Genomic DNA, 11769 nt, shown 5'->3' with positions numbered 1-11769 from the left:
CATTAAAGACATTTATAGATTAATTTAATGTAACTATTTGATAATACTAGAGGCCTGGCAGCTTCTCAAAGGCCAAACTGTGCCTCTCTAAGCTTCTAATACTCATTCAGAGCTAACAATAGTGAATAAGGAAGAAATTGTTGGATAAAATTAATTCAGGCTTTCAAAGAGCTTTTGATTAAGACCCTCAGATCTTTCAGAGAGTTAAGACACAGCAGTAGTGTAGTAATTAATTACTTTGTAATATGTTGTGGGTTTTTTCACTTTGACTTCGACCTTTTGTGACTCTTTCAGAGAACTTCTTACTCTGGATTGCTGTTGAGAGCAACACCTATTAACATTTCCAAACAAAGGCTTGTGGTCAATCACATATGTCAATGCACTTTTTGCTTATCTGCTTTTTGACTTTTTGACTGTTGTGTGGAATGCCAGCAATTGAATCACAATGGGAGAAGTTGAGTGGCTAAGATGAGATAAGAGGAAAAACACAATATAAAATTTAGTCAGTATTGTGTTTTGATTAGAATATGGCCATGGGGAGCCTGAATTACTGAGATTCAATTCAAGCTATCCCACTGCCTTGCAACCTTACCTCAGGCAAGTCATTTAACCTCTTCAACTTAATTTCCCTAGCTATAATACATGGGTGATAATATTTTCCATCCTCCTGGGCACGTTGTGAGAAATGGTAAATTTCAGAAATTGTCCTAATTATGATAATTGTAGAATATAAAATCATTTTCTCCCCTTAGGAGAGGTGAGCAGAGAGAAAATATGAAGGAGAATAAATACTTCATGCTTCTGAGGAGGGCAAATTATTCTCTTTGAGACTGGGCCAAATACTGCTTGGTAAGCAAGTGCAAATGAGTAGGAGAGGAGAGGGAGAGGAGAGGGAGAGGAGAGGAGAGGAGAGGAGAGGAGAGGAGAGGAGAGGGAGAGGGAGAGGGAGAGGGAGAGGGAGAGGGAGAGGGAGAGGGAGAGGGAGAGGGAGAGGAGAGGGAGAGGGAGAGGGAGAGGGAGAGGAGAGGGAGAGGGAGAGGGAGAGGGAGAGGGAGAGGGAGAGGGAGAGGGAGAGGAGAGGGAGAGGGAGAGGGAGAGGGAGAGGGAGAGGGAGAGGGAGAGGGAGAGGGAGAGGAGAGGAGAGGGAGAGGGAGAGGAGAGGAGAGGGAGAGGGAGAGGGAGAGGAGAAAAGCTCTCCATATTCAGGGAAATAACTGTTGTTTATTTCAACAATAGCCAGAAAATTATCTGAACTTATTCTGTGTATATTCCTAGCTATGGTAACAAAATGACCAGATAAGTTGCTGTTGAATCAATATTATATTTAGGTTTGGTACACTCCTCTTCCTCCTGCTCCTCAACTAAACTGCTTACTGACCAGCGAGTCAGGGATCTGGTGCTCTTGAGCTCATCTGGCTGGGAAACAGCATTCTCCAGACTAATTCTCTGTACTCCTTCAGTGTTTCTCTCTATTTTTTGGTGCCAAATAAAGCTGAATGCCGGACACAGATAAAGGGAGAAACAATACCTCGCTCAAAGAGCTTCCAGCAGAAGCAGGCAACTTCAAATGAAGGAAACAGAGGAGAGGTAGTCTGCCTGAGCTTGTGGGCCAGACCAGAAATAGAAAGTGAAGCAGCAGCTCTTGAAATCTAATGCAATTACACTGTGTTTTGTGGGCAAAACACTGCAGCTATAATACCTTCCTTTGTTAAGTGCTGGAATTTTTGAATCCTGGTGCCTGTGGATTAATTGCAGCCTTTGGAAGTGCTTGTGTTATCTCTCTGCTACAAGTGACATTGATTTGTTTTTGCTTTGGAAGTTTGGAGTAGTTTATTTGAAATTTTATGTGGGTAAAGAGTTTTATGGAGGTAAGGAGGAAGAATTATCACTGTATGTTGAAGAAACAGTTATCGCTAGTATTCATAATAGCAAAAGGAAGGATTATCACTAGCAAAAGCTCAGGAGGATTACTTGGGATTCAGCAATGTACAGTAAACAATCTTTATCTCTTTCAAAATGTCAGAGTATATTTTAAAATATATTTGGCGCTCCTTTAGAAAATAAGATTTTGGATACGTCTTAATACTGCATTTTTTAGTCATTCTGAATCTTAGAATTAAATTATTATTCAGTTTTCATGAAAGCAGTCAAAGAAGGCAGCTATGAAAAGAACAATAAAAAGGACTTTCATTTCAATCTAATTCCAGTTTTACATCCTTTATCACCACCTCCTCTGCAAGTTATTAGTAGTTCTATAAGAGGCAGTACAACTGTATGAGCATGCAGATAACATACATCAGGCCACCCAGTAAACTAGTTTCAAAAGTTCCAAGATAAACATTTAAAGAAAAATAAAAGTAAACAATATGTTCATGACTTCCTTCAGATTAGTAGGTGAAGCTCTTCTCTTACAAAGATAGAAATCCTTCAAAGACACTCACAAACATACACATCTTTTTTTCAGACGTTAAGTTACAACACACAGTTCTAAGGTTAAAAAAATGTAAAGAAGAAAGTATAAATAAAATCCATGAGAGGATTTCTTCTAATAAGGAAAAAAAAAATAAAATTGGGCCACATGTGAGAAAATATTTATATTCTGATCAGAAATACTTAGGTTTCATAAAGATAGGCAGCATATAGCACTGAAAAGTTTTAAAAGGCCATGTAGAGGCACTGGACCTGTCTGTAACATGATGGAACATATGATAGTTTTGCTCCTAGAAATTTATATTCATATTGATTGTTACAAAGATAAAATCAGATTTATTAATCACAAATATCCTTAGACAAAATGTGTGCCAATTCTTCTCTTGTTATTCACTTATCAGTGATACATCAGAAATTAGCTTCTGTGATGCTTCATCTTCTTTTACAACTTTTTTATAAGTTTGAACCATGATTCTATGAAGATATAGTATAACAAATCCTTCTGGTAGTTAAACAATGTGCAAAGGATTTTGATCATTGTGTTTCCTAATAGACAAAATTATTGGATATAACAAAAGAAAAACAAACAAACCAACACAAAAACAGCCCTTACTCAAAGTAGCATTCTATATACACATTCCTCCTGACTTCCAGGTTGAGAGAACACCTACATTATGAGTTTGTTGTGAAGTCACTATTGTGCCATAAAGTTATGCTACTGGAAGTTAGGGCTGGAATCAAAAGAATGGAAAACTGTGAAGGATCAAATTTGGGATGCTGAGATGTTCAGGAACACTAAATAGGGTAATTAACATTGCTTTGCAAAAACGATTGAAAGTTCACGTGAGCAACAGCTTATTTTAAATAAACTTGCTATGCATATATATTTTGATGTAAGATTTTCTAATTCTTAGTAAAGGAGTTAGTCTGGGAAATTCATACATTCCTATTTATGCATATTTACTTAGGAAAATTAGTATCTGCTGTTTGAGAAACAGCTCAGTCATGTACAAGGCCACCTCTCACATACATGTAGAAGTCTCAGATTTTACATGGAGGATCATCTAAATAGTATATCGATTGTGGAGGTTAACATTTGTTGAAAACAGACTTGACTGAGTTAGTATGAAAAATGGATAATGATTGCAAAAAGAATTGTGTATGAAGATGGCACTAGTTACTAATTACTGAGTTCTCAGAAGCAGAAAAATCTAGTTTTTTCCTTAGACGTTATATCCGTATCAAGTAATCTAAATGTTTTACATGGGAGGGAAATATATACCATAATACTGAGAAACAAGTTTTTACTTACAGAATTGCATAATTGTTCTAGCGATTCTATATGAAAATGTTTTACATAAAAGACTGCTATAACAATGTATGTGTTCTGTGGTTATTTTTTCATTAGCAATACACCAGAATCTTCTGCCCACAAGTACTTTTCTGGGCTGTAGAAAACTTGCTTTACAAAGGAACACCACCACATGACACAGTCATCACCTTATTTTCTTCTTCTGTTAGGTCTGTCAAAATGAGCAAAACTCTTTTGTAGACAGACCAGAGAAGTGTCATAAAGATGATCAGAGGGTTCAACCACCTCTCGGATTGGTCTTGTTTCAGTTGGAGAAGAGAATGCTCTGGGGAGACCTCATTGTGGCCTTCAAGTACATGAAGGGAGATTACAGACAGGAAGGAGACAAAATTTTCACATGATCTGAGAGTGATAGGGCAGGGAAGAATGGCTTTAAGCTAAAAGAGGGAAGATTTAGTTTAGATGTTAGGAAGAATTTCTGAACTCAGAGGGTTGTAAGGCAATGACACAGGCTGCCCACAGAAGTTTTGGATGCCCTTACCCTGAAGGCATTCAAGGCCAGGTTGGATGGGATCTGGACCATCCTGTTCTGGTGAGTGGCAACCCTGTCCATGGTAGGGGACAGATATCTTTAAACTATCCTCCAACCTAAGCCATTCTGTGATACTATGATTCTTACCTATTTTCCATAACATTTCTCCGGATGTTTAGAACAACTCTTTGGAGAAATTCCAGTTGCAGATGCAGCTCAGTGTGTGGCCTCAGGACACAGCAGTGGAAGACCAACTCTAAATGAGGCACAGGAGGAAGTATGCAGGTAATGAGATTGCTCACATCCTGAAGGCAGTGCTTCATGCAGACCATATTAGCAAGCACATTATTTCTATTTTCTTCTGGGAACTTTACTGAAACCAACCTCTGAAAGACATTTTGGCTTTGACAACACAACATTTTCTAACACACTGCCATTTCATTGAAATTGTATGAACAATGGTTCATCAGAGGCAACTTGCCTTGGAGGACTTCATCCTCCAGCAGTATTTAAGCCTCTACTCAGGTAATGACTGTAATCTATTGCTAGTTTGTAATTCTTTAAAAAATCATCTTACCTTGCAACCTCCTTTCTTCAGCCACAAAGTCAACTAGGAGGACTGTATGTCAAGACTGAACCACATGACAGATATGAGTTTACTTAATTCAGAATTTTCAAGGTAAATGGATCAATTCTGGTGTCAACTGGACTCTGTCAGCCTTAGCCTGCACTTCAGTGTTAAATCTGCCAAGTGACATGAAGATATAATCATGATAACAAGAGTAAAGCTTAATTCCTATTAAACTAAGATTTTTTGCTACATTTTTAACCTCTGTACACTTTTTCATTTCTTTCCTTATTTGAAAAGGGTTGGTTGTCGCTGCACCGTCCTTGATGTGCACTTCTAGAGGCTGAGCCAGCAGGTGCTGCTGCAGTGCTTGACAATCTTCAAATGCTTCAATGCTTTTGAATACAATGATGTATTATGTAGTCTTCCTTCTGCTCAAAGCAGTTTTGAAAATTGGGAGTTATACCCAAAAGCACATAATGGCCACTGAGTCACTTGATGTTGGCAGCATTTGTTTGCCAGAGAACAAACACAGCCTAATTCAGATAAGCTGGACTCTGCCTGAGAAGTCTGGAGATGAGCAGCACTGAATTTTCTTAACCTCTGTCTTAAAGCTGATGTTGTAATTGCTGTGGAAAGCAATAACGATATTCCACTGCAGAGCTAAGTCTTGTCAAGGGTGGCAAAGGTTTTTTTACCTGTTACATGTTGAAATGTCTAAATGGATGTTTACCGCTTGGCCTACATCTTCCTCAAAGAATTTTGCTATAATAAGATATTCTCTCTCATCTCTTTGATCACTGCTTTCATCTATTAAACAAAGTGACCCATGCTTTCTGATGTTCATCTGGACTAATGAAGTCTTTTTAATGATCATTGTTGTTATCACACATCTTAGGATCTCTAACTACACTGTCATATAATATTTCCTCAGCACTTCAGCATTCATGCCCATAGATGTCTGCGGTGTTTATAGATACCTTCATCTCTTGCAGTGGAATATAAGATTAGCAGAATCATGTTGTAGGGAAATGAACAGTAGCATTTGATTAAACGTTCCTTTGGAGTAATGTGAGGAGTTCCTATTTAATTCCTAACACGTCTGTTGCTCATAACAGTCTGCGTTATGTTTCTATCAAGAAATGATTCAGCATTGATTGCTCATGGTAAAACAGGGACTGATAGGTTAATATTAATAACACATAACTGTAAACTAGACTGTGATTTCAACTGTATGCCAAGCATTCTTCACTATTTTCTGTCTCTTTGTCACATGCATTTAAAGCATTAAAAAGGACTTTGTACTATTTTTTTTATTTTTTGAATGTCCTAGCATGTAAAATCACCAGGATCAGTGACTCATTCTGCTAGACTTTGCAAGCACGCATGCTTTGTTTTTTTATGTACTTCTCTAATCTTCTATGGTGAAAAGCACTACACTATGCAAGCTGGAATACAGAATACAAATAGATATATCTATTTGTTGGAATAGCACAAAATCTGTGACAGATGGGTCCCACAAATGCTCACAAAGGAATAGACAGAACACGGTACTCAAGCATGTCAGGGCATATTCAATCTGAAAATGACCATTTCCCCAGTTGCATTATTACCAGTGTTGAGTCATGGTGTCATCCCTGCGATCTGGAGTCAAAATGGCCGTCCATGGAGTCGTGGCATTTGAATTCCCCATTGAAGTAAAAACTCTATGTTAAGCCCTCAATGGGTAGAGTGATGTGCACTGACTTTTGGATAGGAAAGGGGCAATTCTTCTGGATTTCATGTAACCCAGACAAACCGCTATGTCTTGACATTGATTAAGCAGAAAGGTCAAATTTCCATAGTCAAGCAAGAGAAGAAGGCAATCTGTCTCTTGCAACATGATAATTCCAGACCCCATACCAGTTTGGAGATCCTGGAGCACATTGCCAATCTTGGCTAGGTGGCTCTACTACACCCATTGTATAGTCTGGATTTCTTTGCTTTCTAATGTTCATCTTTTAGGGCTGATGAAAGATGGAATGCATGGACAACATTTTCCTAGCAATGATGCTATCATAACAACTGTGAAATAGTGAGTTACCTCCTCTGGTGCAGATTTTTGAGAACACAGCATGCAAGCTCTTGTTCATTGCTAGGGGAAATACACAGCTAATGGTGGTGAGTATGATGAAAAATAATGTTTTGTAGTTGAGAATTTGCTCTGCCAAATATTATTATTGTGCTCGTTTTACCTGTTTTAGTTTCCATGGAAACAAATAGGCATTTCTTTTGGAGCAACTATTTATATATTGTCGTATCTTCGCTTTACATTTTTGCACTTTCATTTTTAGAACTATTCAATATTTCTTCTGCAGTCAATATTACTCCTTTTACTTAGTAATTTGAAATATTCAGTATTCATTAGAGGAGATGTTGAAAGTTTATTGCTATAATTAATAAGCTAGTTTCTTCGCAGGAAGAAATGTTTGCTACCTGAAAGTATCGTACCTCTGAATCTAAGAATTTTCTTGCACTGAACTGAGAAATGTCAGTTCTGAAAATGTAGAATGAATAAATAGTCTACTTCTGATATAGTTATCTTATAGCTATTTTATACATTATCATTCAATTTCATTGAAAAGACAAAATTACTCTTTGGGGTTAATAATTTGAAAATGTTTTGTTTTCCTTGTGGATTTTTCTAAGTTTAAAAGTTATATGATTCCTACTGAAAAGTTGTGAGATATTTTTTCAGTTGATTCAAAGATAGAACAGAGAAGAATTTCCAAATTTTTTCATACTTCATGTTATAAAATTACAATTTAGCAAGCAGTGTACAAGATGTACAAGATCTCTTGGTGAAATAGTTGTATAATCATTATACAGGTTACCAATCAGTGTCTCTGTAATGAGTTATGCTAACATTAAAGGTATGGCACAGCTCACAGTGGAAGTCAGTAAGCTTTTTGGGAAGACTGCAGTGCAACCAAAAAGTAACTTTATGGATCTGAGGGCATCACACTGAGATTACAGAGAGGCAGATCTATCAATCCACAGTAGCTTCCTTTGAAGGAGGAGAATATATACATAGGGGAATGAGGGGATAAGAGCTCAGGAAGAATGTGGGGTAGGAAGAGACAACTGCAGGGGTGTGGAAGAGATAATAAAAAAAACTGCAGTGTGTGGACCTATTTTGGAGCAGTCTGCTCACAAAAGAGTGAAATAATTTTGCAGTAAAGGTCATACCTACAAATATGCATTGGGATATATATATATATATATATTTAATGAAAATATCAGGGATCATGCATGCTTATGAGTTAATAACTGGACATGAAATGGTTCTGCTACAACATAAACAGATATTACCTATATTTCTCCTTTCAAAACTATCACTCCTTTGGTCTTTCTGAGCTGGTATCAACATGCTGTATAGTTTGTAGGCAGTCAACTATATAATCTCCTAAAAAAAAACAGAAGATGAAATAGATATTTTCATGCTAGTGCACATTTATTTTAGAAAGAATGTTTTCCTCTGTCAATAATCCTTTTAGTCACAGCTGTTTAGCCTAGTGAAATGAAACAGTTCCCAGTATGCTGAAAGTCTGTCTATGATTAAATATAATCAATTTTTAATTAACTGGAATTTTCAATATCTTGCAAGTACTCTTTATGAAGTTTTATAGTTTTATTCAAATGAGGACATAGATTACTTGTATTTTAAAGTTTAGAGTTCATAGGAAAGGCAATGGAAGAGACACAATGAACCTTGGTAAAGAAAGGTGAATTCATACATAAAATCTGCTTAAATGTTAGTCAGGTTTTATACCCTGAAATATACTCTGAGCAAGACTTTATCTGTATTTCTCTGACACACAATTTGCACAACTATGAATATGTAGCATAATATATATAAATATATAATATATAAAAGTATATTATATAATTGCATCATACTTATTGTTAAACTGTGAAGAATAATACTGCAATCAAGTTTATAGTGTAGCAGAGTTTCAGCCTGCTAAAGCAGTGAACTCATATAGCTCCAAAATGTGGCATCTCCTGGGTGGTGAATGTCCTCTCCCAGGACACATCATAGATGCAGCACTTCAGCAATGCACTGTCTCCAGGGCATCATAAGCCAGACAGATAAAAACTTTCAAAGCCTCATGAAGCAGAGAACTGCTCTATTACAATTTTACCTTCCTGGATCAATGGACAAACAACTAGAAGCCAGTATAGAAATCCTGCTATCATCTCTTTTGAAAACAGCAAACTTAAATGTTTTTTTCAAAAACATCTGATCATTTCTTCATAGCCATGGATTTTATTGTAGTATACTGAAAAATTTCAATTATATAAAGAACAGACCTTTAACTTCAAGAAAAATGTACTACAAAGTAGTGCTGTAACGTAGTATAAATGTTAGCTATCTCCAATAATAATTTTATAAAAAATTGAATACAATATTAAAGCAAAAATATAATCAAAACTACATTTTTATCTCATCAAAATGAGATACATAAAATATAAACTCGAAGGCCAACTCTATCCTGGGCTGCATCAAAATAGGGGTAGCCAGCTGGGAAAGGGAGAAGATTGTCCCCTTCTACCCTGCCCTTGTGAGGCCCAACTGGAATATTGCATCCAGGTCTGGGGCCCCCAGTGCAAGATGGATGTGGAGCTGTTGGAGAAGATTCAGGGAAGGGCCACAGAAATGATCAAAGGCCTGGAGCATTTCTCCTATGAAAAAAAAGTTGAGGAAACTAGGCTTCTTCAGCTTGCAGAAGAAAAGGCTTATGGGAGACCTCATTGTGAATTCTAGTACTTGAGGAGGGCTTATAAACAGGAAAGCGACCAAATTTTTGATGGCCTGATAGCGACAGGACAAGGGGGAATGATTTTAAGCTAAAAGAAGAATGATTTTGTTTAGATGTTAGTAAGAATTTCTTTACTCAGAGTGCAGTGAGGCCCTGAAACAGGCTGCCCATAGAGTTTATAGATACTCCATCTCTGGAGGCATTCAAGGCCAGGTTGGATGGGACTTGGGGCAGCATTATCTGGTGAGTGGAAAGCCTGACCATAGTAGGGGAGCTGGAATTAGATGATCTTTAAAATCCCCTCCAATTTAAGCCACTCTATGATACTGTGGTTCTATGATTCTGGTTTAGGAAAAATGAAAGAAAATGGTTTAAACATCTTGCTTTGGAGATTATTTTACCATAACACTTAATGAAAAGTGACAGCATCCTATTAAGTACTTTTATTTCAGTCCATTTTTTCTCATGAAAATGAGAGATTTATGTATCTCTTCTACTGTAAGCACATGCTTTTTTGAACATGCGTGACATTCATTTCCATATTTTCCTTTTCTTTTTTGCACTAATGTTATCAAATCTATTCTGCCAATGAGCAGCCATTTAATATGCCAACTACCCACCACTACTACTAATGTAAATACCAAATGTATTGTACAATCAAGTGGAGCGGGAAAGTCTCAGTCAAATTCTTGATACAGACAAGTTGAGACAGATGTATTTGGAGGCTTGGAAATGTATTGGAGAGAGGCAGATAAACAATAAATGACAATTTACTTAATTCTGGCCCAAACCAAGCTTCCTTTACTGCACAAATCCAGAGTAAGAGGGCACTCCTACCAGCCAGGTTTTTGAATTTGATCAGAAGAAATGCACAAATTTGGAAGTCAGTTGATGGTCCTTGCAGTGCCTCATCCATGATCTATGTGAGCTGGATCTCAACCCTCTTGTCACAAGGTAGTTTTGCCAAGGAAGATAAACTCCTTTTCTCCTCAAGAAAATGGGAGAAATCATCCATTTTTCTACTTTTCCCAAGACTTGATAGATGCTTGTGCAGAGCAATAGCAGCACTGCCTGAGGGCATGCTGGGGCAGAACAGTACAGCTTAGTGTATCTCAGGCCTTATTAACAGATGCCTTATTAAGCTTGGAAATTCCTCAGGGTCTGGAAACTCATCTTGATATACTAGAGGACTGGTCAAGTTTAGCTGGCTTGTCTCTGTGCCTCTCTGCCTGTAGTGATGACCTTCCTTGAGAGAATGTATTTCTCTCCACCCAGCAACTTGAGTGTTGTACTCCTGGTGAGGAGGAAGCTCTTTCTGTTCTTCCCACAGACCTCTGGCAACATGGGCCTTTCTGTTTGGGCTTTGAGACCATGTGATGGTCACCAAGCAGACCAGTGAGCAGCGAGCATTCAGCTGTGAGAGCTGAGAAGGGACAGTGTTGGAACAAGTAAAAAGAAAAGGAGTTTCCTTCCTCAGGAAGAAAAGCAAATAATAGGCTTGATTTACAAAGACCTAGCTTCTAAGCTCTAATTCAATCTTCAAATGAATGAGAAGGGGAGGATATGGGGAATGTGAGTGTGGGACTTTCCTCTCCAAAAACTGCACAGTCCTAGGGTCCCGTTCATTGGCAGGCAGACAACCTTCAGCCATTCCAAAACCAGCCCAGCCTGGCACCAGACCACACAACCCCTGGCTGCTCATTAAAGCAGGCACAAGTGCTGGAAGAACATGTGAGTTGGAGGAAGGGTGCATTAGTAGAGCTACTGGAAGTAGTTGCCACCTATGGCTGTACTAGAATAGGGGGCTCACAAGCATCAAAGCTATTTCTCATCTTTCAAATGCTCTCTGAAGTTTTATTTCTAATGTTGCTCTTCTCACACTTTCATGAAATTCATGCAGTGGGTTTTCTTACAAAGTCTGGGTTGGGTGGAGATAATGCAAGATGGGAATGGCTTTCAACATTCTTTAGAGATCAGCTTCACAATACAGACGTTGCCATTAAGTCATGTGCAGTGGAAGTGCTAAGTCACAGCTTGAAACAAGGACTGAGCAACTGCTAGGAAGGCAGACATAACCCAGGGTAGCTCAGGTGCATGCAATATACCTGAGTGACCAGAAAGGGCA

This window comes from Cyrtonyx montezumae, unplaced genomic scaffold (assembly GCF_038088225.1).
Source record: "Cyrtonyx montezumae isolate F1298 unplaced genomic scaffold, pur_monq_1.0 scaffold_3, whole genome shotgun sequence".
Taxonomy (NCBI): domain Eukaryota; kingdom Metazoa; phylum Chordata; class Aves; order Galliformes; family Odontophoridae; genus Cyrtonyx; species Cyrtonyx montezumae.
This window is presented reverse-complemented; position numbering follows the sequence as displayed.